Source organism: Lethenteron reissneri, chromosome 18, assembly GCF_015708825.2.
Source record: "Lethenteron reissneri isolate LAM-NWPU_2019-01 chromosome 18, ASM1570882v1, whole genome shotgun sequence".
NCBI lineage: Eukaryota > Metazoa > Chordata > Hyperoartia > Petromyzontiformes > Petromyzontidae > Lethenteron > Lethenteron reissneri.
In genome coordinates this window covers 14,021,222-14,048,584 of record NC_083796.1, presented here as the reverse complement: position 1 = coordinate 14,048,584, position 27,363 = coordinate 14,021,222, and the positions used below count along the sequence as shown (strand labels likewise).

The 27,363-nt window shown below is 49.7% G+C and overlaps 1 long non-coding RNA gene across 1 annotated transcript in view; it reads right to left on the bottom strand.

Moving 5' to 3' along the window:
• Positions 1-16,893, bottom strand: part of LOC133343601 (uncharacterized) — a 100,103-nt gene extending 83,210 nt beyond the window's left edge. Inside the window, exon 1 of the long non-coding RNA XR_009755272.1 lies at positions 16,787-16,893. This is a non-coding gene — a long non-coding RNA (uncharacterized LOC133343601). The remainder of the gene's footprint in view (positions 1-16,786) is intronic.
• Between the last annotated feature and the right edge of the window lie 10,470 nt (positions 16,894-27,363).

Genomic DNA, 27,363 nt, shown 5'->3' with positions numbered 1-27,363 from the left:
CAAATGTTAACTACCTCGCCTGGTATACAGAAAAGCATGAGTTCGATCCTGACCCTGACGCCTGTATATTTGGAGTTTGTGTGTTCTCCCCGTGGTCGCGTGGATTCTTCTCCAGGTCCTCCGGTTGTTCCCTACACATTTAGAAACATGCTTTTCGAGTATTTGGCTGCTATTATACATTTCCACATAAGCCACTTCGTTGGGCTATAATTTGTGGCCAGGTCACTTGTGAAAAATAACTGGATAGCTCAGTGGGCCTTACCTGGTAAAATAAAATAGTTTAGTTTAGCCACCGCACTGCAGGTCACAGCACTCCTCTGTCTTCTTCACTTGTATACTTTAAAATGCCGTCGAATTGTTTATTTTCCCATGGCCATGTAACCTTTGCCAATGAAATGAACGCATTGACTATTATCCATTGCAGCTTCAATCGTAATGCGTGTTGCTGGCCGCTTGGGCGTTTCAGGCCTTTGGGTCTTTGGGCCCTCTGCTCAGCAACCTTGATTAAAAATACAAAATATCAATTCCAAAGCACGTCACAACAGGGACATTATATCTCAACACCTCCTTCTCAATAAGAGAAATTGATTAGATATGTTTTAGGTTTTCTGTGCACTACTTGTGAATGGAAAGTGCAGTGTTGCTGAGCAGATCAATTACGAAGCCTGTACAAGTAATATTATCTACAGCAATAAGCTTGTCGAGCATGATGACAAGACAGGCGATTAGTTAAACAAGATCACTCTAACTCTCTCTTCGATGGACAATGTAAATCTAAAGTAATTTTCAATTCGTAGTACAGAGTGTTTCGTCTCTACAGGCAACTGCACCTCTCGGCATGGTGTCAAATGTTGAGAAGTTCATCGCGGGGAGAGAAGAGACATAGATTGGGTTTAAGTGAGAAGAAGTGTAAGATTATCATAACTTCGCTCATGGGCTTACAATGTTATCCTGGGGACTTTTGTCTCTGTCTTGATACGTCTCTATTACTTTGACCAACTTTAGAGTCTTCTTGGTTCTTTCGGTAAAGTCACGTAGAAGGGAAGTAATAAAATAATAAAAATAAAACGTACTAATATTATTATATTATTTTACGTGACTTTACCGAAAGAACCAAGAAGTTGAATCCCTGCAGTCACGAAAGCTTTAAATCGAAATTCAACTTTAGAGTCTAGAGTTACCTCACCGTGAGTCTTACCTGCCTCAGCATGTGAAGAAACAATGCTGGCAGGTTGTAAGCATGAGCCGTTGATTGACAACCCCCATTGTTGCGGCATTCACATGCCACTTGAATGGCTCTGCCCCCCCATTCCCAAGTCCTTGGGTAACTTGGTCATTAATCTTGCATTTCGTGAGCGTCCCTGGGCGTGAGTGTCGAACATCGTCACTCTGCTCAGGTTTGTTTAACACGTAGGCTTTCACGAAAGGAAGATTTACTCTTTGGTTCTTTCGGTAAAGTCACGTAGGTAGAAAAATAATAGATCACGACGTTTCAATCGCAACACAAGCAATCGTGATCAGGTGGGACAACCACAGCAAGAAAAACTGAAGTTTCAAATCAAGATTGAAATAAAGACTTATTCACAATTCTGGAAGATTCGCCCGATGAAGCTGGTTGTAATCACCGGCAAAACGTCGTACTCATATGGTAAATGGTGTGGATTTACTTTGCAACACACCGGTCTGCTGAAGTCGTAACTAATTGACACGTTTTGTTTACGTGACAAACCTTACCAATTTGCTGTGTCGGTGGTGGTGGTGGGTTAACGACACATTTATATTTACGTGCTCAAACCCAAAATACATTTATCACTACCCTGGTTTGTGTGAATTTACGGGTTCTGGTCAGGGATGACAAACCTCTCCGAGCTAGTATTCCTACCTATCATGCTCTTGTAAATCAAATAACTTGAATAGCAGTTGGTGGTCACCTGGTTAAATACAAGGACATCACCTGATTGATGATCACAGTAGTGCTGTTTGCGGTTATATGGAAAGTTATTTTAGTCAACAACAGCAGTGCGGAAAATAACTTTTTACAAATTTTACGCATTTTTTTTTAAGAATATCGTCCCAGACAATGTAACTGCGATGATCATTGTTAACAAAGCTCTTGTATACATATTGTTTGTGACGACGTAATATCCGTTTCTGCACCGCGTGTTGCGGGTGTGCTTGGCATGGCCGCGCAGAACTGTAGCGATGGTGGTGGGTGTGGGCTCACATGAGACTACGTGGGCAGTCGTAGGCAGTACAGCAAGCAGGTTGTTGACCTGTCCGTGGAGATCGTTTTCATTGTATTCCCCACATACAGAAGAAGAAAAAAGGCCACGCAAGCACATACTGGCCAAGCTTCCCAAGATGGACACTTGTTGAAAATAAGTGTCACAGCCTCACTGAATATTTTCTGGGCAAATACAATACCACAATCATTATTTAGTTAAATCAATTATTAATCGTTTTTGAGCTTGCGAACGCCGCCGAAGGGGCCTGGCCGCTCTCGAGTGGACGTTTAAAGACCCCTGTCGTGTCATTCTGACGAGTACAGCCGCGGTGTGTACGGTACTGGTGTCATGGTCAGACCTAAGCAAATGTGAAAATCACCCACAGTCTCGGAATTAAATTACAAAATGTCAATAATGGTGCCTCAGCGGGTTAATTAGTCCCTGTTCTGGGTGAGGAAGGTTCCCCTTTTCCAAATTGCTGCAAGTAATATAGATGATTAATGAAGAGTGTGTATTTTATGATAAAAAGACAAAGATCCACCCTATAGCCTTAACAGACGGTTGGGGCAAGTGCTGTTAGCGAGCAGCACCTATGAAGGCCGGCGTGGCACACGAGGGGGTGGGGTGGCCAGTACTACGCCCGGCCGCCTTTGTTTCTCTTGCGACGATGTTTACACACTGCACCAGGTACTCATTTGAGGCCGAGTCGACCTCGGGAAGGCCCAGAACCGATTTAGATAATCGTCACTGGTGTTGGCCGTGAGCGGGAATTGAACTCAGGTCTCCGGGTTCGTAGCACAGGGCGCAAACCACTGCACCACCGCTCCTAAACACAGTCAACTGAGAAGAGGCTTTGAGCAGGTTGAAATATCATATTCCACTGATGTTATCCATGACTGGGTATTGAACCCAGGTCACTCGGATCAAAGCACAGTATATAAACTACCGTGGCTCTCCACACACAAAAAGATCCCCACTGAGTCTCACAGACAATAACGGCAGAACAAAGATCCCCCGTTTAGCCTTCACAGACTGTTGGCAAAAGTGCTTTTAGCGAGCACCTACGAAGGCCGGCATGGCACATGAGAGGGGTGGCGTAGCTTGCTCCGTGCCCGGCCGCCTTTGTCTCTCCAATGACGATGTTTACCCACCACACCATATAATTCTGAGTCGAGCTAGGGGAGGCCCAGGATTGGTTCAGATATTCATCGCTGATTTTGGCCGTGAGTGGGAACCGAACTTGCGCTAACCACCGTGCCACCACTCCCCGCGACGTGACACCACACGCACACACACACACGGTGTGACCAGCACTACACGTGCTGATCTGGACACACTGCAACAGGTATCACTTGAGGCTGATTGTTTTCGGCTGTACACCAATATGCAGCGGTGTGAATGACCAAGTATTGAATCCACGTCTCGTCAAATGGAAGCGCAATGCACTAAGCTCGGTGCCATCACTCTCCCCCGTCACGCACGCACTGCACAATACAAGGAAGCCGTCAAGACAGTTTTGTGCGCGCGTTAATACTGCACTTAAAAAAAAAATGAACGGGCAATCTGATTGTTGCATCTCTTACTTCCGCCAAGAACTCAGCACGCAGTGATTTGTTCCATCGTTGAAGGCTCCAACCCCTCCCCGACCTTCTCCGTCTCATCGTCTTGCTGCTGCCGGCAGCCACTGACACGAGATTGCCAAGTGGCCATCTTCTTGGCTAATCTCGGCTGGGGGGAAAAAAAAGAAGCCACATGGCAAGGCTTTTAAGAAACCTGCTCTCCACTTTTTTTGATAGGCCATTTAAACAACCCATTTTTTCCCATTAGCTAATCCTGGAACCTGTCCCGCTGACCCCGTTGTGCATTTAGTCCCATCTGGCTGACCCCTCTCCTGCCACTGTCCCCCACCAGCCCCGCACCTCTTCGCCCCCTCCAACTACACCCCCCCCCCCCACCACTTCTCTGCCCTCCCACCTTCCTCCTCCTCCTCCTCTCCCTGCGTTTGCCCCGGCGGCAGCGGCGGCAGAGCGGCACTCGCACACGATGAGATTCCTGTCCTGAGCACAGACGCGCGTCCTTGACTCAGAACCAATAAAGGATCCCCCCCCCACTACCACACACACACACACTCCCTGCCCTACCCCTCCACCTCTTCCTCTCCTCCCCCCACCCTCCACACCACCTCTCCCTCCCCCCTGCTCCTTATCCTGCGCCTTCTTGCAGACAACTCAATTACGAGCAGACAGTGGCCAGGACATCCTGTCTGCGCCAGTCGGGAGGTAATTGAGGTAGTTGCCGCGTCCGAGCGCTGGCCCCCTCGAACCTGACTCTCATAACGGAAGTGACCTTCACGAGAGCGCAAGGCCCCCCCTGTGCTTGTGAACGTGTGGAGGGACGGAGGGAGGAAGGGAGGCGAGTGAGCCAGGGAGCTGGGGATCGTAATGTCACATTCAAGAGTGGCCAGGCTCCTTCTTTGTTCATCACCCCAAGTGTGCCGTGGCTGCAACTCGCTAAAACTGTGGAGAGAGCGGTCCGTGTGTGCGTGCGAGTGCACGGTGTGTGCGAGTTTGTGCGCGTCCCCCCACCGTCTTGGCAGTGTGAAGAAGACAAGGAGGAGGAGGAGGCTGCGTTATAGCCGAGAAATACGCGGCTTTAAAAAAAACTAAAACATTGAAAGAAAATTAGTGATCGTTTGCCTGTTGGGAACAATGCACTTATTTACCTTTTGAAGGGTTTACTTAAAAAAAAAACATCAATGTAGTTTCACGGGAAGCTTTGGACTTCAAAGCCAGGATGTAACACTTTGTATTTTTTTTCTAAAAGGTTAATAATGGACCAAAGGCCCTTTTTGCGAGCCGCGGTTTCACCGTTAATGTCGCTCCGCGGCTGTTAATTAACCGCCGCGCTTTCTTACATGCAAATGTGCCACGAATCGTTGGCATAAATAGTTAATAATTTCATATTGATAACCCTCATCTTGAGATGCATGATTCCCCGCCGATATTGCAAAAGCAATGCATTTCAGTCTGGGACTCTTAATTAAATTTGTAACAAATGTATAATTCATTGTCTATTTTTGTCGATTTCCAACAGCGGTGTTGGTATGCGTGGCTCGGTTCGATATTTATTTTTGCCCCGTTAGCGATGGGATGCATTTACGCACTAGTTTGGCTCCGAATCTATCACTGTATTAAAAACAGTTTCAATTGGAAAACGGTCAACATGTGCCGTCCTAAATGTATAACTTTAAAGCTATCCACTGTAGAATGCAGGCAGCGTGCAGGCTCACATGCACAGCAGCGCAGAATCTGCATAGCCGCACGATTCTATATGCGCGCGTAAATAATTAATGGCATTTGTGCTTATTGTGCATTAGCATAACTGCATTTAATGGTTCTTACCAAAAGCATTTTACTTTCACTCCACAGAGAAGTATTCAATAAACAGAAGTATACATTCCTGCTGGAGTTACATAAACATCAGTGCTTGGTTATTAAAACAAAAATTGGGTTTTATTTTACAGTGTTGTCAGTCGATAACCGAGAGACACGAAGGCCTTGATTTTTACCCATGGCTCGAGTAGGCCGCAATTCCTCGCCCAGAACTACATCCTGGTTCGGATGAGGTCCGAGGGCTGCTGCTCATGTGGTGAGGTCTTCGTTGGTCCTATCAGAATAAGAAAATGTTTATTTATACTGGAGGAATCCGATGAACTACAAAGCTCTTTTTTCACAGATTTCCAGTAAGTTCCTGACCGCTTCACTGTTAAACGTGTCACACGACGGGGATTGAGAGAAACAGCAAAAATGGTTTTCCTCTGGTTTGCAAAAATAAAACCAACATGATGTGGCTAAACGGCTCAGATGGGTCAGAGTGCTGAGCCTGTGTCACTGCGACCCTCGGATCACATCTGAATTTCAGCCAGCCACAATTAAACTGGCTCCTCAAATTATAGCTGCATCACCACTTTTCAATAACGCCACTCTTTTATTTTAACCACTACCATCCAATGTACAAATTTGTAATTATTGTAAAGCGCCTTGGACTAAGACGCTATATAAATCGATATAAGATAAGATAGTGAGTTGATGGTCTAAGCCTGGTCACCAATAACTGTACAAAAAAAGCTGTCGTTTGAAATTGAGTTTTGCACTTAAGTTTGACTAAATTCCAGCCCTGAGACTCAAAAAATATTGGTTTGAGATCTCATGGGATAAACAGTCTCGGAGTAGAAGTGTATTATTGGAGAGTGTGACAAGGACGGTGTACGGGATTTAGAGGTCCACTTGGAAACATGTTCAGGAGAGGACCTGTGGAGGTGGCTGTTCCCTGATGCCCAGGGCGTGTCTCTCAGTGAAATTTCCGAATGAATTCACCATCTCATAACGTGACCGAGATTGCACAATTAGAATACATTTGTAAAAAAAGGGACACATACATTGAACCAACAGATATGTAGTGGTTTACCAGAGCACAGTCCCAACTGGCGATAGTTGAGAACCACTTTTTTTGCCAAAGAGAGGATCAGCCAAAGAAACATCTAAAATTAATAATTATTTTAACTCAACTCCTGTCTCTTTAAATAATAGATCACATTCGTTATATCCTTGAACCATAAAATTATAAATGTTTGGACATTCCCACAAGGTATGATTTCCCGCACCTCCGATTATCACGGTTGGCTACGTACGGTGCGAGCAAAGTTCAATAGGTGTTTGTTACCAGAAGAAGAATTGTGAAGGAACGGCAGCCAAGGAATGGAACGCTTCAGAGGATGGAGCAATGAAATCAGATGGCGTGCAGATGCTCGGTGGATTGTTACATTGCAGGATCATGAGATGCCTTTATCCAGCAGTGGATTGAGCACGATTGATGGTAACGATGACAAGGACAGTATTGTGGTGGATATATTGTGTCATTTATTGGTAAAAAAAAGTTATTTATTCAATAATTATAATTATTTGTGCGTTTGATAGTGAAGTATGTGATTCATAAGGATGAGCTATGCTCTCTAATTGAACACCGGATAGTTGCTTTTTTTTCTTTAACTCACCTCCAAGTCCACTCAGCAGAGTAAGCGCCATCGTCTGAGTAAATGATGATGATGAGAGGGCGTGTGCTGTGGGTGGCTCACGGCTCGAGTAATGCCGAGCTAATGAGTTCCGGAACCTGTTGGGGGAAAAAAACCCTGCAGTGCTGAAATGAGATCTGCCAGCACTAACGAGCCAGGCAGTCTGAGCGCTGATGCAGCAGCAGCAGGCCGGATAGACGGGTGGTGACTATGAACCTGTGGGCTTGTTTCTAATAACTCGGCTTGCCGGCCACTCGGGCGTGACCACATGTATGTGTGCAGCCCCTTGTCAGTCGCTCCACTGCTGGCTGAGGGGTCTTGGGGGTTATTTGACTGCACTGGTCATTGTTGGTTGGGGAAGGCAGAGGGCTTAGTCATGGGAGTAGAGAAGTGCGGTACGATAATATATTATTTGGCATTGTCCTCTGCAGCAGACATAACACCTGCCATGGACGGTGGTTGCCATTCCAAGCACGTTCTAGGCCCAAAGCCTGCTTAGCTTCTGAGATCTGAGGAGATCGGCCAGCATTGCGGGTGATCTGGTTACAGGCGTCAGGAGGGACTAATTTATTTCACCGGTTTATCGCACCTTAAAATCTGCTGTGTCTTTTGCAAGAAAGACTTGGATAACCATAGTTTTTTTGTGAAAACGTATTCAGCAAGTACTTAAAAAAACCGTCCAAGTTGAGATGTCTTCACAGCCAAAACTGTTGGCACCACCACCACCACATCTTACCATCACTTCCTTCCTTCTGCCAGATCCCGCAGCTGTTGAGGAGTAGAAGTCGGACCTCCATCGTCCGCTCTTGAGTGTCCATATTTCCTCTGGGTGCCACTGTCTTGTTAACCTGCCCTCCACGATCATCCTGCCTGCAGGGCCCAGTTTGAATTTGTTACACGGGACCAGCGTCAATCACCAAGTGACCTTCTCGCGCGATCGACGTTACAAGGGGTTCGACATCCACTCCACATCAGAGGGTGAGCTTTGATAACACTTCCATACAAATTGCCGAGTGGCAATGGGAATTAAATAGTTGACCCCCCCTGTAATATGGCTTGTTATTAAACATGCTGGCCACTACATTATACTGCCATCCAATACCATCCATTAAGCTCTTCCCCCCTCCATCCCCCCCGCCCGTCACAATGCACTACGTTGCCAAATACAGTCAGAAGCCTTCATCGAGGCAGCCAAAAAACCCGGCCAGGCAACAAAATAACACAATTCATCGTGCAGGCAACCGCTCGGTTAATCAACCTCGTCAAATGGGGGGGGGGGGGGGGGGTCGGGGCAGTCAACCAGCCATTCGACCAGCGAATGGGAGACCTCGTCAGTGAGTGAACCGGTGAGCCAGTTGATGAGAGCCAACGCAGGGCAGCCAGACCCCTGAGCGTCACTCGTATTATCTGGGTATTTCCTTACACGCAAAGTGTAATCAAGCCTTGGCAGGAACAACCGCACTCTTAATTTCAGGGATGAGCTCAGTCCGTTATGCACAGCCAATGACCGCACCGTGCCTCTTGTGCAAGTGATGTAATGCCGAATGCGGAGAGTGCTGATGAGCGCAAACGGTATTGGACAGTAACTTTACAAAGTGACGGCTTCAGAGCCTCGCGTGAGGCATTTGGCCTCCCCGGTAGATGGATAGATTGGTTGGCGGCTGGCAGTCTGGAAAGTTCACCACTGAGCCGCTTTTCATGGCAGTATTGCTTAAATTACTGCAGACCTCTGGACGTTTAACGTGCAAGCTTTCGCAACCCATGTTATGCATAGTTACAGTTTTATTTGGGTTGGATCGCATTAATGTGAATGTGTCGTTAAACCAGCCACCACCCGACACAGCCAATTAGTAAGGTTTGTCACGTGAACAAAACGTGGCAATTAATTCTGAACATTGTGGAAAATCTCCTGATGAAGCTGGTTGTAATCACCAGCGAAACACCTAACTCAAATTGTAAATGTTGTGGGTTTACCCTCAAACACGCCGGTGTGCTGAAGTAGTAACTGTCACATTTTGTTTACTTGACAAACCTTACTAGTTGGCTGTGTCGGGTGGTGGCGTGTTAACGGCTCATTTATATTTACGCGATCTAACTAAAAAAAAAACTTTATTATAGACCTCTGCAAGTTTTCTGTTGTTTTATCAGGTAATGGCCAAAGCATTTCTGTCTTCAGTAACGCATTGATGTTAAATGCATCGTGATGTCATTCACGAAAGTTGGGCTGTCACACAGAAACGTTCAAGCGTGATGTTGATCATCGCCTACAGATGAATTACAGAAGCCAGCCAGGTGGCACTGGGGCCAAACACTCAGCTCGGAATCCAAAGAATGCCAAGTTCAGCTCTTGGGCATGATTCGCCTGAGAACAATACAATAAGTCACATTTTGTCAGGAGTTCAGCGCCGGTTATCTTATGGAGAGGTTGCCCCCCGAAATTGTAATTTTATTTCGATTTGCGCCGTCGGGCATCATGCCACACAAGAGAGAACCCGTTTGGAGATCTCGCGTAAGCGGTCGGTGCTTGTCCCGAGGGCGGCTGCGGTGGAGATGTTCCACAGCACACAGCCGGGCGCCCGCTTCCTCACTCTGCTGTGAGACGCGTGTTCATCAAACTGACACCGTACAATTAATTCTCAGAGTTGGACTTCGTACAGATTAAGTGCGCAAACGACAAAGTGTTTACAATGCGTGGCGTGAAATAATTGCTAAGTTATATAATTTCGCTCGTCTAACCTACCCGCTCACTACGTGACATGTTGTGAAATGGTATTTTTTCTATATACCCCCCTCCACCCCTCGCACTCTGACCTCTACCTTACACACACCACACGAGGTCACGGTACTAATTTAAGTCTGAGTCGACCTAGGGGAGGCCCAGAACTTGTTCAGTTATCACCCTCCACTGGTCTCAGCCAGAACCAGGGATGAAACTCAAGTTGCCAGGTTCACAGCACAACCACTCCTTATAATGACCCAACAAGCACAAGTACAATGCACACACTGAGACTTACCAACTCACACAATGATGCTCACGTGAGCAGAGGTCATCTGCTGACCTTGTCAGTAATTAGTAATGGGTTCGTTGATAAAGGACTTCCCATTGGATCAGCTCTTTTGTGCTGTTCCAGTGGCTCTGCTTGTGACTGCAGAACTCTTGGCTCTCCCGATAACGTCCACAAGCTCATAAACTGTGTGTGCGAGTCTGTGTGGACATGTGCTCGCCGACAGCAACTTGCCCCAAAAGTCTGTTAAGGCTGCAAAGGAGGATCTGTGTCTTTGTGTACACGTGGGGAGTGGTGGCGCAATGGTTAGCGCGCCGCTCTACGAACCCGGCCACCCCAGTTCGATTCCCGCTCACGGCCAACACCAGTGACGATTATGTGAACCGGTCCTGGGCCTCCTCCCCTAGGTCGATTCAATCTCAAATGAGCACCTGGTGCGGTATGTAAACATCGCCACTGGAGAGACAAAGGCGATCGGGCGTGGTGCTGGCCACCCATTCCTCCGTGTACCGTACCGGCCTTCATAAGTTCTCGCCAACAGCACTTACCCCAACAGGATATATGGGGGATCGCTGTATACAGTATGTGTGAATGTGTACATGTGTACGGGTTGCACGTACGCCCGTGTGTACATGCAAATGTGTACACGTGTATGGTTGTACGAGTGTACGTGTGTACGTGTGCACGTGTACGGTTGTACGTACGCACGTGTGCATGGAGATAGGGAGCTCAGCCAGCGAGCGACAATGCCTGCTGGGTCTACAATCTGCCAGAAAATCCAAAATTCAGCCGCTCAGCAGTTTCACGGAGAAAAGAACCCTTGCCTGTTCTGACATTAATTAATGATTCCACTGATATGTTTTTTTTCTGCTATTGCTTTAATATTGTACTAACATTTTGTACGCGGAGCTGCAGCCGTACATCTTCGCTTTGTGTCTTTTTTTGTTCAGAGCGTCTGAAGCACACATTTTTGGGCCTGAAATTTATGAACGTTTAGCGTCAGAGAAACGTCCAAGTGAGCATGAGGCCGCACCTATCCTCCTTCTTTGATGGTCCTGAGCCAGCGATGGAAATGGCACGTTCCTATGGCAGGGACAGGTGTGTTCGTGCGAGGACACTGTAGCGTACCCTCAACCATACGGCGCCCATTCTATCTCGATCCTGGCGGGATCCAAACTCTCTCACTTTGGTAGTCACGAGCCCTCTGCTCTGCAGGCCGAGCTGCTGTGCAAGCCACTTGAACGAAGCGGTTGATGTTCACTGTCAATATTTGGTGACAGGGCGCTTATGTAAACGAGCTCCTCATCTGAATTCCGTAAATCTTTGGGGTGACAGTAAATGAGTCAATGGGAGAAGGGCAGTCTTCTCCTCGTCAGCTGCCCGCTATGGCGGCTGTTTACAAACCAGCGAGCTGATCGCGTAAACCAATACCAGGCTTTCCTAAAAGAAAATACAAACATTGCGCAACAGTTTTTTTTTTATTTTTCTTCACGGTGCCCCTGATTAAACCGTGGCTAATGCCATTTCAATAGAGGGTCAGGGCGGTGCAGCAAGTCTGATCAATCTTGGCAGATGAAGATTGACTCGGGAGATCGACTCATGTATATGTATACGTGCAAATTATATCGTTACCTCGCATTTATACCGAGGCGAGAGAGGCCTGTCACTTAAATTTACAGCGCGGGCGGCAATGCAGGCTGCCTCCGCACGCGATATAATCGACGTATTTGCAAGAGCCTAACGGTGACTCCTTCCTCCCTGAGAGGGAGAATTGTTTTCGTCCCAGCCCCGCTCGCCCAGCTGGGTAACGGCGGCGCGCCCATTGCACCCACGTTGCCGGTGTCGCGACAACGTCGCCGGCAAACGAACAATTAAGTCCCTGAGATTCTGCTGTTGCCACTCAGTCAGGGAATTCCCTCCCGCGTCCACGGCGACGATTCGGTATCCGGGCGGCCGGCGCTGTGCCGCTGCTCTCGCCCCGGTGCTGACGCATACCGGGGGGCAATCCGTGCCGGGTGCCACCCTGACCCCCCCCCCCCCCCACTCAGCGACGTGGGGAGGGAGCAGCAACGCCTCGCGCTCGGTGCGCTCACCGCTGGGCCCGTTTGCAGCAGCAGCTGCTCGCAATAAAGAGCCAAAAGTCAAAAAGGGGTTTCCTACTCAACTCGAGCACTCTGGCAGTAGTCATATCCTGCTCGGAGCCCTGAGCCAGAGGTGGAAATTCCCCATTCCTATGGCGGAGGGCAAGTCTTTCAAGAGGATAAACATTGTTGAATTCCCCTAGAAAGCGGTACTCATTTTTATCGACCCTAAGGGGATGATTGGCTGAGTCGACCCCGTACTAAAATTTGAACTCGCAACCTTCCGATTGCGAGCCGCTCGCTGTACCACTGAGACACCCGGATGGAGCCCCGGTGAGAAGATGGGCAAAGTCAGCCCGTGGCAGGGACTTGAACTCTTTCTGGCTTCGAGTCAGAGACACACTTTGAGTCTTAGGCTCTAAAACTCGAGATGACTTCTCTAAGTGGTAAGAAGAGCTTCTGTGCAAAGACTTGTATTCGTGCCAGGAGCTGCTCTCTACAATCAGGGAATGCATCCATAGCTGGGAAGTTCTCTGCACCTGAATTGAGTCTCTTCACCGAGTGTATACACATCGTCAGCCATGCGAGATGAATGGCTCCCCTAGCCGTCGCCATCTCTCACGATCCTAGCATGTTAACAATCCACCCAGCACCTGCGCACGAGCTGATTTCATTGCTCCGTCTCTCCGCAGGACATTCCGCCCGACGCGTGCCATCCCTCGGCTGTCAATCTGTCACTATCATTGATCGTCGGCCATCGTCCGTACACGCGGCGTGCCCTGACCACGCCCGTTTGATTTTCTTAACGCTTTCAACGGTTGCCAATTTCATAATCATGATGCAACTTGTAACGTGCACGATATTTCGTGGACGCAAGTTCACTGCGTGCCAGTGTAGGTTCTCTCATGAGCGGCTTCTTCTTATCTGTCCCTCAGCGCAATGCCAATGCATCTCTCCACACTTCTGTTACACTTTTCAGTTTTTGTTCAATGTTTTTGTTACGTTTTTTCTTGTTGTTGACGACAACGTCTCTGCGCCTTACGTTATATCATGCCACTATACAAAGACTCTCTGGATAGAGAGAGTGTGTATTTGTATCTTGGGGTGGTTGATGGACCTAGAGAAACCTCATTGTGATGAGAACGTCTGGAGAGGACCCTCTGAAGCTGAATATGGCCACGTGTACACAGATGGCGGACCCTGAACGCAGAGAGAAGTCTCTGTGTACCTGCAGACGGCCTCTGTGGGCCCGTGCGTGAAGACCATTTGTGCGTACACAGTGACCTTTCCGATCAGCCCCTGCGCACGGAGAGCCTATGTTATAACCTCGTAATGTCACAGGGCCTCGTTGTACAAGCGACATCATTGACGGCCCATTGATGTATGGATGGACCCCAGCTTTAAATATTACACGATGCCTTTTGCACCAGACGGCATATTCAAATGCACTTTTCTTTTACGATGAAGTTTGCATCGTGATCGAACCTGTCCCATGCTCGTATTGGGCTTCTCGCTAATATCAACAATGCAAAGAGGAACAGATTTCAACATCTCGTAGGGGCGTTTCTTCCCTCGTGGACGCTGTGAGATTTCCGCTCGGTAGCCATCAAAACCCGGCGCGTCGTCCGGTAGCGGTGGGACGCTGAGCACGCTCAGTGGCATCGAGAAAAATCTAACTATCGCGCGCGTCCACAGCGATGCATAACCACCGGTGGTGCGAAGAGAAGCGTCTCGCGTTGTCTCCGCTGCCGCCGGGCTGCAAACCACAACAGCCGCGCAGTGCCGTGCTGCTTGAGGGTGGCTGCACCCGGAGGAGGCCGACTTCAAAGGCGACCGCTTCGTTGCCGTCGTCTCTCGAGTGGGCGAACACGGCCGGCGTGTGGGGGGGGGGGATATTCACCGAAAACGTAAAAGTCGATCAATCCGAGGCTGGGTGGTTAGGCAGCCCCTCACCCCCCCCCCCCCCCCCACACGTGCGTGCCTGTTCACCCAGCCCGTAACCAAATTTTGCGCATTTAATCTCACGGCGTTTTGTTTACGACGCTAAGGTGGTGGGGTGGGTGGGGAAACAAAATTAGGGCGCCAAAATAAAATTTCCCCCCCCCCACACACACACACGGGAAATGCGTCGCGTCAGATGGAGAAAAAAATCGCCCGGAAAATAACGCTACGTGACGCGCGGATTTTTTGGACGCGGGGGGGGGGGTAAGAGAGAGGGGATGTGCAGCGTTTAGAGGTGGCCTTCCTACTAAGTGCTTTGGCCAAGGTTCTGATGTATAGCTGGACGTGCCTGTGTGTGCAGATAGGCTCCAGCCCGTCCTAACACAGCCGTCTCGGCTGAAAGGAAGGTCGCGACCCCTTTTCTCTCTTTATCGTTTAAGCCTGTCCGCATTGTGCCGCGTGGCCGTGATGTCAGTTCGCTTTTTAAAAAACGGAAAGTGCCCCCCCCCCCGCCCTCCCACACGCGCACACCCTCCTCTCTTCTCTGCCCCACCTCACCCTGCCCCTTCTCCTCCTTACTGCTGCCCTCACTTTTCCATAAGACTGAGAGAAGACGCCGTGTCTGAACGTGCATCGGCGAGATCCTGCAAGCATTCATCAACGCCGCCCTCCCGTTTCTGCCGCGCTGGGCTGCGGTGCCATTAGTCGGGACGCGTGGTGGACTTTGTGGGCGTGCGCGTAACTCGGGGGCGGGTTATCAACGTGCAGTTGTGGAATTATCAGCGTGCGGTTGTCTGCAATAATTGGGGCAGTGCCGCGCGATTGCGGAAGCTTCACGCCGAGAATCGGGGGGGCGTATTGGTGCTCTCACAGCTGCGCGATGCGCGACTCAAACCGCAGTGGCTGAGCCAAATCAATTGCTCGGCACAAGTGCATGCTGGGAGCTGTCTTGTGTGCAACAGCGGAATCTCTCAGAAAGCCTCCCTGGAGTGCCAGGCCCTCTTGACTTTGAAGTTGGACCCCCTGTTATTTCCGAGATATGTGCACGCGCGCGAAAAACACGGGGCGCTGCGCGCGCGTCAAATACACACACACACGGGAACACGCGCTGACCAAATGGGTCTCCCCGTGGCCCCAAACATTTGCCATGACCCAGAGCACCTGCTCAACGGGGGAACTTATCTCAGAGCCTCTGGGCACAAGGCACGGAGATGTTGACCTTTGCGCGCGGCGCGAGCTTTTTGCTCAGCAAAAAAAGCCTTGAGAGGTCACGGAAAAAAGGTACCCCGACAGGGCCACTCAACCCCAGATACCGCTGACCTTCATCCATCAGTGAAGAAGAAGAGCGTGACACGGCGGCCCTAGTTCGCCAATGAAGCGCAGCGTTACTGAGCGATGACCGGGGCGCTCGGCCAATCGGCGGCGAGGTCACAAAACAAACGGCCCGGTGCGGTCCTCAAGGACCTCGACGGGGCTCGGTGGCAGGAGGGCGGCCGTCACGTGACCCCCTCCCCCGAAGCCCACGCCTCCTCCCCTTTGTCACCGCGGGTCACATGGGCAGGGGTTAAAGGTGAGAGATTGCCTGGTCAGCGATGGGGGTCACGCGGCTGGGGAGTTGACGGTCCCTAGTTGCCAAGCAGAGAAACAAAACCCTTATGGTGCCTTCTGTTGTTAAAGCAAAGGGGAGCCAACAGACTGGCATCTCATTTAACGTGGGGGGGGGGGTGGGTTTCCTCGTATAATTTTTAGTTTTTCAGAGAAAAAGCACTTCTCCCCGAATGTTGGCATGCATTAATAACCCCTCAAACATGTTTCTCTGAAGACCGTAAACCAATTTCTCTGAAATCATTACAATATTAAGCAGTGTAATGCATAATGCAGCTCTGCGGTGGGTGTTGTAGTACTGTGAGGATTAATATTCTGGTTGGCAGCGGGGGAGGGTTCGTGTAATTTAATATAAATATATAAATGAAATTAATGGCTTGACTCCCACTGAAATGCCCTCTCGCTCCGTAAGTGTAAAGTATTCCGTGGAAATCTTGTCCAGCAGTCGTGACAAGGCCTACCGTAGGTAGACTGAAAATGACTTATAAATCCATTACAGCTCACCACCATTGTAATTAACACTACCCCATAGCAGACAAAATATTTCGCAGGCTAACGTTTACTAAAAATACCTCTTATGCATTAGAGATATCGCGAATATGGGCATGCGAATAACAACAACAACAATACTAATTCACAATGGAATTCAAGAAAAATCCGGAGAGAAAAAAGGGGAGGAGGCAGAGAGACAGAAGGAGAGAGAGAGAGACGGAGAGAAGAGAAGTATCAGTGGACAGCGAAGGACACGGCAGGGCTGGGAGGGTTTGGGTCGGAGTGAAAGGTGGGGGGGGAGTCGTTTGCCCCTTGAGCTGACAGGTCACGGCGTGGTGGCCAGGCAAACCCGGCCCCATCACTCACGTTTACGGCCCATCTGCCCGCCCGTCAGCAGAGTGGTCAGCAGCTGTCAGCACCGGGCAAATTTATGTCCCCGGCCCAGCTGAAGAATGGCCGCTTCCTTGTCCTCCTCTTGCACTCGGGATTTTTTTTTTATGACAGCGCCGCAGAATTGGTGCATCCCCATAGCCGCGCGACTCCACACGCTGGCGCACGACTCCGCGCGCGTGCGCCCGCGCCAGCGCGTGCACGCGCAGGCGGACGTGCGCGTGCACGCACATACGTGCTCGCACTCTGGGGGGGGGAGAGGCGGGGTAATAGCGATCGATGCGGGGCAGCGGTTTGTAATGGCCGGCCAGGCGCAGCAGCCGCGCTCGGTCCTTGCAGGGGTTGGGACCTCTGCCGCGCTGCGCGGAACGAGAGGCACCGAGCCGGAGCGGCACGAGTCGCCTCGGCCCTCTTCTCGTCAGCGTCTCGTTACTACCCACGTGGCGCCAGCCGCAGCGCTGGCGCTCGCCGGTGCTCCCGTGACACCGGTGACACCGCTGCTCCCGTGACACCGGCGTTCGGGTCTCTTTTATTGGGGAGGGGCGCTCTCTTATTATGGTGATCACCGTAGTAATAGTGACATGTAAGCGATTCAGTGCACTGATGATGAACAAAACCCAAAACAACCTTTTCAATGAATTTCAGCGTTTTCGTCGCTGACATCACTCGCTCGTCGTCTCTATGTTGGCGAAGAGCTCACTGCACATCGGGGGCGAAGGGGTGCGCCTGCTTTCGTTCACCTATTCCTGCACAGAGTTAGTTTACTTATCTTCCATAATTCATAATCAATGTGGTTTCCAGCTCTAAGCTCACACGCGTGCGTGCGTGGTCAGTGAAGGCACCGGCGTTTGTCGGAATTTTTGCTCGGAGCCGAACAAGACTGCACTTTGGTGGCGGCGTTGGCGGAGGGAGGGAGCCGCCCCTGTACGCGACACTGGAGCAAGGATTAAGCGATGATCACTTCAGGGCAAACACATTGGCTGGAGTTGTTGTATATATTTAACCCGCCCTTCCGTCAATCAATAGGAGGTGGTTTGGAGCTCATTAAGGCCGGGAAAGGGGAGGGAAGTGACAAAATGAAAACAAGTGAAATGAGCAACTCATTGAGGACAAATTTTGGGAAGCAGCAGCAACATCTCTCGGTTTCGGGGGCCAAAGTCCCAAATCCCCTGGCTGGTTTCCCTCTCGCGGCGGTCGGTGTTCGTGTCCGCTCCGACGAGAGCCATGAAGACCCCCCCCCCCCCCCCATTCTCCCCAGCAATCATTTCGCCTAAGGTTGTGCGGAATTAATTTTTTATCGCCTGACCTTATGACAACGTTGGGAAATGTATATCTCATTTCGAGTGAAGACACAGCTCGTCAAATAATGCATGACGAGGTGAAATATTTAGGTTGCATGGCATCATGGGAGGAATCCACACTTCACTGCAAGCCCCACCAGAGTGCAATAAACACGCAGCAGCAGCATGATTTATGTGCTACATATGAAAAGCTAATGTAGTCTTGTTAAATTATTTTATATTTATTATATACGTGACATCCCTACAAAAGTGCAAAGCTCCGCTGGAGCATCGACTCATGCAAAGCAGCCCGAATTTTGAGCTACATAGCGCGCGCGCGTGTGCATGTGCGTGTGCGTTACAAGGATGTGGGGAGAGCTCGTGCGGACGTTAGCACGCTGAGCTATAAACCAGGAAAACCAGGGTTCGATTCCTGCTCATGGCCAACAACACCAGTGATGATTATGTGAACCGGTCCTGGGCCTCTCGCAGGTCAACTCAGCCTCAAACGAGTACATTGTGCGATGTGTAAGTATCACCACTGGGGAGACAAAGGTGGCCGGGCGTGGTGTTGGCCACCCACCCCCTCATGTGCTGTGCCGGCCTGCATATGCGCTCGCTAACAGCACTTGTCCCCACGTCTGTTAAGGCTACACGGGGGATCTTTGTTTTTCATATATGGATGGCTCGCCTCAACCGCGGCAACTACACTGGACCACGTGGGGTGGCGACGGCACGGGGAGGCCCTCATCCAGCAGTGGATAGACAATGGCTGCTGATGATGACTATATATACCCGCCTCTCATTTCCTGATGGCATAGAAGCACTTAATAGAGTAGAGGGCAGTCAGTTGGGCACATGGGGCAAAACCCCTGAAACCAAATGGCCTTGGTACCCGTCATGGCAACGTGGGTTTTCTCTGCTCTGGTAATTCTGGAACCAAAAAAAAGCGCTAAATTGGATGCACTCTTTCAAATAAAATCACGCAAAACATAAAAAAACCCGCCATTCACGGTGACAACATTGGGCCACGTGCCTCTCCTGCGAGGGAGAGCTGAGACACGTGCTGAGGTTTGAACTAAAGACCCCTTTGCTTAATTGGACGACACTCATCCCGCCGAGCGGTCCTCACGACTCACTCGCTTGCATTGCACCGTCGTCGCATCACGTGTTGTGATGGCAGCGTGTGCTTTACACGAAAATGCAAAGGTCCACCCGCATAGCCTCAGCAGGACTGTTGGGGCAAGTGCTGTTAGCGAGTAGCACCTTTGAAGTCCGGCACAGCACACGAGGGGGTGGGTGGCTTGCACCACGCCTGGCCGCCTTTGCCTCCTAAATAGTGATGTTTACACATCTAACCAGGTACTCATTTGAGGCTGAATTCAAATATTCGTCACTGTTGTTGGCTGTGAGCGGGAATCAAACTCAGGTTGCCGGGTTCGTAGCACAGAGCGCTCCCCGCGACACTGCCGCTCCCCGCACACACACTCCCACACAACAGTGTGCTTGACGTGTGAATGCAAGTGTGCTCATGGCACCAAGTATTCCTACATAATTGCCCGTTTGAACCTCACGCTGACATAGTTCGAGTGTTTGCACATCTCACCCGGAGGCATCAAACTAACTTTCGTGCTCCCTGTTAGAATGTACGGCTGCAGTTTTTGTTTAATGAAGCTATCATTTTATCCGACATGTTCTCGTAAAGCCCTGGTCCTGATAAATGCCCAGCGGCTTGAGATGTTGCCTAATTTGCACCACGTCTCCCCCCCCCCCCCCCTCTTCGGGCTTCATTCTCCTTCACGGTCGCGGATGCCAACGCCACCACGAGCTCCTGCCCGCCGTGACGCTGTCGCTTGCTGTGCGCGCGTGCGTGCGTGTGCACGTCACGGCGGGCCCGAGTTTAACTCCCAGCCACGGTGGCTAACGTCGGTCGTGAGTGATCGGAACCCGTCCTTAGCCCCCCCCCCCCCCCACTCTCGGATGAAAATGAGCCCCAAAGGTTAACCTCAACGCATTTGTCAAGAATTGAGAAACCTGCTGCAGTGCGTACGATTCAGGGCTGCGGGCCTCGCTACACCACCCCTTCGTAAGTTCCTGTAACTTTCCGCTGGTGATTGTTGTTCCAGTAAAACGTCATTTGTCAATATTTGCTCATATCTGTTAGAGTAGAACCTTTCCCAAAAATACTTTTATGAAAAAAAATATATAAGTAAAGCAATATATATCAATTATAATAGTCAATTTAAAAAATCTGATCTCTATAAATCCGGTGCGAGATCAAGGGCTCCCCATGCTGTGTTGATGATGGGGATTGTTTTACTGTACTTCACCACGCTGGGCATTGTGGGTCGGTGGTGAAGGAGAGAGTACCCCATGACCTGCACAGATATCAACTCACCAGTCCAGTGTGCAGTGTTTTATCACTGGGCCATCGCTCACTCCGCTGGGAAGGCATGCCAAGGTGGGTCGCGGGGGAGTGGAGGTGCAGAAGCCTCGTTCGGAGAGCACGGCTCCGGTGTGAGTCAACTGCGATCTACCATTGTCAATATCAAATATAGACCTTGAAGGCCTGCCTATCAAAACAAGGTTTGTTATTGGCATTGCTTCAGGGAACAAACTTTCCTTCTTTTCACTTGCGCCCCGCCATTTATTTGATTCACTAAAAGAGCAACCAATCAATCAATCAACGGCTCACTCCGTTCTGTTATTTCGACCGGCGGTAGGGTGGGGAGAAGGAAAACGCCGCTCCGTCTCCGCCGGACGTTTCTGTTAAAATTAATAAAACTGTGGCCACGGACACAAGTCGTGAAACTTCAGCCGTGCTTTACCCGAACAGCAGCTGTGATTGGGGCAATTACTCAAAGGCCACATGGAGTCCGAGGCTTAGGCTCTCTGAGCCAATTCCATACCGTTGCACTGACCATGCCAATCACAATCACGCCACTGGCTGCGGGCTTGCCCCGGGCACTATTGTTGGTTTATCCCCCCCTGTGCCCTGGGCTCGGTTACTACAATCCCAGCTGTTGTTCTCGCGTAGCCCAGGTGGACGGTCTTGATTATAGCCCCGTGCTTTAAAACCAAATTAGGCCACTCCAAACTCTCATGGGGCATGAGTTTCGGAATAGGGCAAATCCAATCGCTACGGAATCCACACTCGTATGCAAATGATTCCACTAGTTTTAATCCAAATGTGGCAAATTCTTGATTTAATTTTGGGTTTTGATTTGCAATTTTGGTTTGCATCCTACCCGGATGGTGCTGTTGCCCAGTGCTCGAGTGACCATCTGGAGGATGTGAGCTCGAATCCCATTCGGTGGCATTCACTTTGCTCAACCAACCAGGGTGAATAAAATAAGTACCGTTTTGTGAGAGTCGTATTATGGTGAAACTGGCTCCACACACCATGGCAATGTGGAATTCGCACAAATGGGTCAGGACGGCCGATAGAGAAGGGCCATCCCATTAGTCGTTTTTGGTAGGAAACGTTTCGACTGGACAGATGTCAAAATCAGAAAATGCATTTTTACTGGAGGAATCCGATGAGCTATAAAGCTCTTCTTCACAGATGTCCAGTGATCGAGGTGAGCACGCGACAGTGGATGTGGTACTTTGCGAGCTACCGCCAGTATCATCCAAGCACCGAAATCCATCAGCGGATTCCATTTTGTCATCAGTTGAAACACTAAAAGTGGCATTATCATTATTTCCCTATACAGTTGATACGATGTGTAAATGTAAAGTAACACAATAATCCCAGCCCTTTATCAGCCCACTGATGAATCGAGGGCTCCCCGTACCGTTTCGGTCATGTCAGTTGTTTGATCATACTTCACCACACTGCTCAATGCAAACCGTCTGCTAAAGGCTGCTTAGGGGATCGTTGTCGGGGCTAGTCCACTTTTGCTATGGTCACGAAAACGACAGTTTTAATTGTGGCCATACACCACCACCTCCAATGCTGCCTGTAGTTGAACTTGTTCTGGGACTTCTCTAGATCGACTAAGACTTTAAATGAGCACCTGACGTAGTAAGTAAAAAAAAAACGTGCTGGGGGAGAATATCAGATAAATGTTCGACAGATGTTGCCGCGTCGGCCTTCATACGTGCTCGCAAACGACACCTCTGCTGGGATAGTGTGGAATGAGGCGACGGATCTTTGAGTTGCAGGCCGCACAAGGGGGGGGGGCGGGGTGGGGGGGGCGGCAGCCTTGCTCAGGCGCGAAGCAGCACGACAGTGAAACGGATCCGTCGTGCGCGCCACGCAGAAGCCTCCGCCACCGTGTCGGGACGTTCGCTCGTGAATCTCAATCCACGCACTGCCAAGCTGTCCCGAGTTGCGTCGCAGACTTTAAAACACAGATTGAAATTTACTCAGATGGGAATGCCTTTATCTGTCGTCCGTTGTGTTTGAGTGGCGAATTTATTGGTGCTGAGCGCCAGAGCGGGTTAAATGATCTGCTCAAATGAGTGTCAAGCGCCGGTGATAATAATTCCACATTCTCATGGCAGGCGTCACCGAGCACAGAAGACAACCTTAATCACAGAGGGATGATGATGATGATGATGAGCCGAGTCAATTCTCGATGTAGACGTGAACTTGCTGCGATCTTCCAGTTTCGAGTTGAGCACTGTTCCACAACCAGGCAGACCCGACTGTCAATATCTTATAATTCGCAAGCACTTGTTTTGCCTATCATGAATTTTCACTGCAGTGTTTTTTTTTTTTTTGGGGGGGGGGGGGGTTCTAGCCGTCCCGCGTGTGTGTGCTCGTGAAAAGCGTGTTGCAGATGTCGTGGTGAAAATGTTCACAATGACGATCGCCATCACAGTGAATTCAATCTGAGAATAAACATCGAACAAATCCACTCGTGTTCGTAAACACCGGCTACACCCTCATTTATTTATTTATGTATTCTCCATTGTATTTCGGTGGGGGTTGCGGCATAAAAAAATAGGTGGCCGATAGAGATGGAGAACGGGATCCATTAGGGCATTTTCAGACGTGTTTTTCTTTTCAAGCAAATTGGAAGTTAATGCGTTGGGCAAACAAAGGCGCGGGGAGCAATCGCCTCCCGTTTGAGAGCGTGAAAAATGAGTGGCGCGCTTGACAGCCGGGGCATCGAGTCGGAAATGAACTGCGCACCCCGAGCCCGCAGCCCGGGGGGGGGGGGGGGGGGGGTTTCAATGCGGCCGGCACCGAACGTAATTTTTTTTCGGACGACGGAGGCCACGAGGCGAAGGTCACGCAGCTGACCCCGCCGCGTGCCGTTTCGCCCGTGAGCCGTCGCGCCCTGCAGCGACGGCTCCCACCCCCCCTCCCCCCGCCTGAACGGACGCCGAACCGAGAGAGCCGAGTCCGAGACGACGCCGACGACGCCGCCGCCGCCGACTCCTCGTTTCGGATAATCAGATTTCTCCCGTGGCTTGTGCCGCTCCTCTGCTGCTGCCACACAATGCCGCGGCAACCCTTAACGGCCGCTTCGAAACGTCTCGCCCGGTTGACACTTTTGCAGCGTTGGCCTTTATTGTCGATCGTTACGGCGCTCCTAGCTGGAGCGAGGGGGGGGGGGCCCGACTGCGCTCCAATCATCATCCGCCACACCCGGCAGCGGGACCTGATATATGGACTCCAGTTTGGTTTTCCGTATGATCTGCCGCACGAGTATTTTATGTGGGTTTTTTTTGCCTCTCCTCCCAATTTCTGTGTACCGGTTGCATTTGCACGCCAATCGCGAATGTTGCAAATGTAATTACTGGTGTGTACCTGTTTTTTTTACTGTACCCTTAATTGGGAAGTAAAAAAGGTATTGATCGGTGTAACCTGCGTTTGTTTGAAACGCAACTGTATTTTAAGACCGCTTGAAGAGACATTTCATAAAAAATGACCCCATAGCTGATGTGAAAGCATTACTTAATGCACATTCATAATGCATCGTGTGCTTGAGAGTACGTGCCATTTGAAGATACATGACTACCACTTTGTGAGAAGTCAAGAGTGGTCAGCCCCCTATTGGAAAGACTGGGCTCCGCTATGGTAACGTGGAATTTTCACCACAGACATTGGCCTGTCAACAGAGATGATGGACCAGCGCATTTTTTGTAATTCATTGAACATTTCATTTTTTTAAGCCTGAGCCACAGGAAAGAGTTGAATCAATCCGTATGGTGCGCTGAGCACTATCCACTGAAAAGCACGGTGGATTTTCTATGACGACGCTGGCTTATTCCCATTTGAAGCCAAACACTCGTGACTTCATTCTACTCCTGGACATCTGCGAAAAAGAGATGTATAGCTCATTGGATTCCTCCAGCGTGAATACACATTCTGGTTCGGCTACGACTTTTAATAATCTGTATATCTTTTGCAAGGGAGAATTAAGTAAGTGAGTAGGGACAAGTTCACACTATCATCCTGAATGCACCCCATCTCGTATATTGCGGGGCCCAATATCCCAATGCGAGACACTCCGAATAGGGTTCCTTGAAACTGAACGAGAAACTCCCGGTAACTAATGTAACCGGCACCGTTATGATTATCATCTTCATCATCTCAAAAACTAAATCCCAGTGTGAACTTAAACACTTGGATTCAAAACATCGCAGCCTACACGGGCTTAAACCACAACCAGCTGAAATTTACAACCCTGGGCCAAGGGTGGCAATTCTACATTTCTTTGACGGGGGCGAGGCAATCTATAGGACGAACCACTCGACTTCCTCACAAAGTAGTACCTATTTTATCATCCCGGTTAGGGATGATGGGCTGTGTCAACCTCCAACCAGGATTCAAACTCGCAAACCTTCCACATTGAGAGCCTCTGCCGCTGAGAACACCTGGCTGGAGCATGAAAGGCAAACGCAATGTGTGGATATACATGACACGTGAGGCTGATAATGCCATTAATCATGCAGTTAATCGGCTGACAGAGAAGGACAATAAACATGCATAGGGATGACTGATACAAGCACCGTCAACGTGTGTACGCCCCGTTCCTGGCTGCATACAAGGTCTCCACACCTCAACCCCTCTACCCCCACCCATCACCACCATTATTTGCAATGGAGTTTATCTCCAATGCTGCAAAAAAAACACGTGGAAGAATTTTCTCCCGGCGGCAATGTTTGAACTATTGTGTGTTTTCAGGGCAGTGTGTTGTTATTTGTACTTTTGCACCACTGCAAAGGCAAAGATCCCCCCTATAGCCTGAACAGACTCTCGGGGCAAGTGCTGTTAGCGAGCACCTGTGAACGCCGTCACGGCACACGAGGGGGTGGGGTGGGCAGCAGCACACCGCCTTTGTCTCCCCAGTGGCGATGTTTACACACCGCACCGAGCACTCATTTGAGGCTGAGTCGATCTCGGAGTGGCCCAGGACCGGTTTGGGTAATCGTCACCGGTGCTGGCCGTGAGCGGGTATCGATCTTGGGTCGCCGGATCCGTAGCGCAGCGCGCTAACCGCTACACTACCGCTCCCCACCACTACCAATGTGGTACCACAAACATCAATTGGTTGCAATTGAATGTTAACCATCACAAACAACTGCTGTCCCTGGACAGGACTTGTCCGATACATTTGAAGACGACAGCTGCATCGACTATTGGCGTAATGGATTATTGGCAATAACACAACACATTTTGATATAAAACAGCATCGCTAATAATGTGTACGCATATACAAATTGATTTAAATAACATGCACATCCTGTGTCCGTTACTAAAAACATATTCTTGACGGAATAAATGGAATCATGGTCTGTACCATGACCCAACCCAACCTTGCATTCAGTCTGCTCGTTGTGCTATCATGTATATTGAACTTCTTTCGCACCGTACGTAGCCAACAATGCTAATCGGAGTTGCGCGGGAAGGACAACAAACTAAACACTTAAAGCAGTTCTAATCTAAATTAATTTTCAGTCCAGATGATTTAACAATGCATAGCTGCAGTGGCTTGCTTGTATCTGAAGAGCATTCCAGGATGGCTGCAGAAGCGCATCTGTGAAGGGTGCGATGCGGTGACCGTCGTCTTTGCACGATGGCCAGCCAAAAGCTGCTGCGCGGATGACCGGAGTTCGTGTGATGGTGTATGCTCCTTGACGAGACCAGCGAGGTATTGTGGTTCATCTGTGGTTGGTCTGTGGCTAGCGCGCTGTGTGTGTAACTCGTTCAGCAACCGGAAGTCATTGCAGCTCGGCTAGCACCGGACGGACACGGTCAGATCTTGCCACGTGGGTTTGTTGCAGGTAATTTTTAATAAATATTATTTTTTCCCAAATAAAAATTCGTGAAATACGAGTACATTTATAAGTGGGTAATTATAGAGTAAACACTGGGGGGTGGAGCAGTGGCGCAGTGGTTCGCGCATTGCGTCCTAGGGCGCCTCTCCCCTTCACCAACCCTCATTGACCAGCGTGGTGAAGTATGGTCAAACAGCCCTCATGCCCCGCACGACGTGGGGAGGCATTCATACAGCAGTGGATTGGCAAAGGGCTGTAACAAAATGTAAATACAGTGCTCTACACAACACATCAAGTCAGCTACAACTGTGTAGATGTAACATGATTGCAAGCAATGACTTGTATATTACATTAAATTAATGCATTTTGCATCCTGAGATAGAAGTCCACTGCGCTGCACTTTGTGCAATATCAGAGGTTGCTTCCAATTACTGCCTGTGGATTATCAAGTAAATTGTATTTATGTTGACATACATGGCGCCCAGAAGGAACGTATGCTGTTCAGCGTGATCATCATCGGCCACTGATCTATCCACTGCTGAATGAATGCCTCCCAAGCCGCAACAATTTTGTGATGCAATAATGCTCGAGTTGATTTCATCACTCCATCTCCTCGGCGGACGTTCCCTCGAACGCGCTCCACTTATCCGTCGACAACGTCATCATTCATGTACGCGCTCTTAACAGTACACTACTCGCACTACTTCTGCTGCGACTCGTAGCAATGACACAATAGTTGTGCCTTCTCACCTGCCTGCGGTTTCATGAGCCACCTGGCTACCTTTGACTCGCGGGCCCTGCTCAGCCAGGCTATGACTAAGCCCGTGGTGAGCGGCTCGTTTCGGGTTTCAAAGTAAGTTCTATCATTACGCTCCGCTGCGGTGATTCATCACAATCAGAATTTATCATCATCCGTCATCCTCCTGACTTGCCGCTAAGCTGCACACGGGGAGTTGCGCATGCATCTGCCCATGACTATTGTTATTGGCAGTTTGCTTTCTAAAAAAAAACCTTGATCGGGGCCACTTTCAGCAT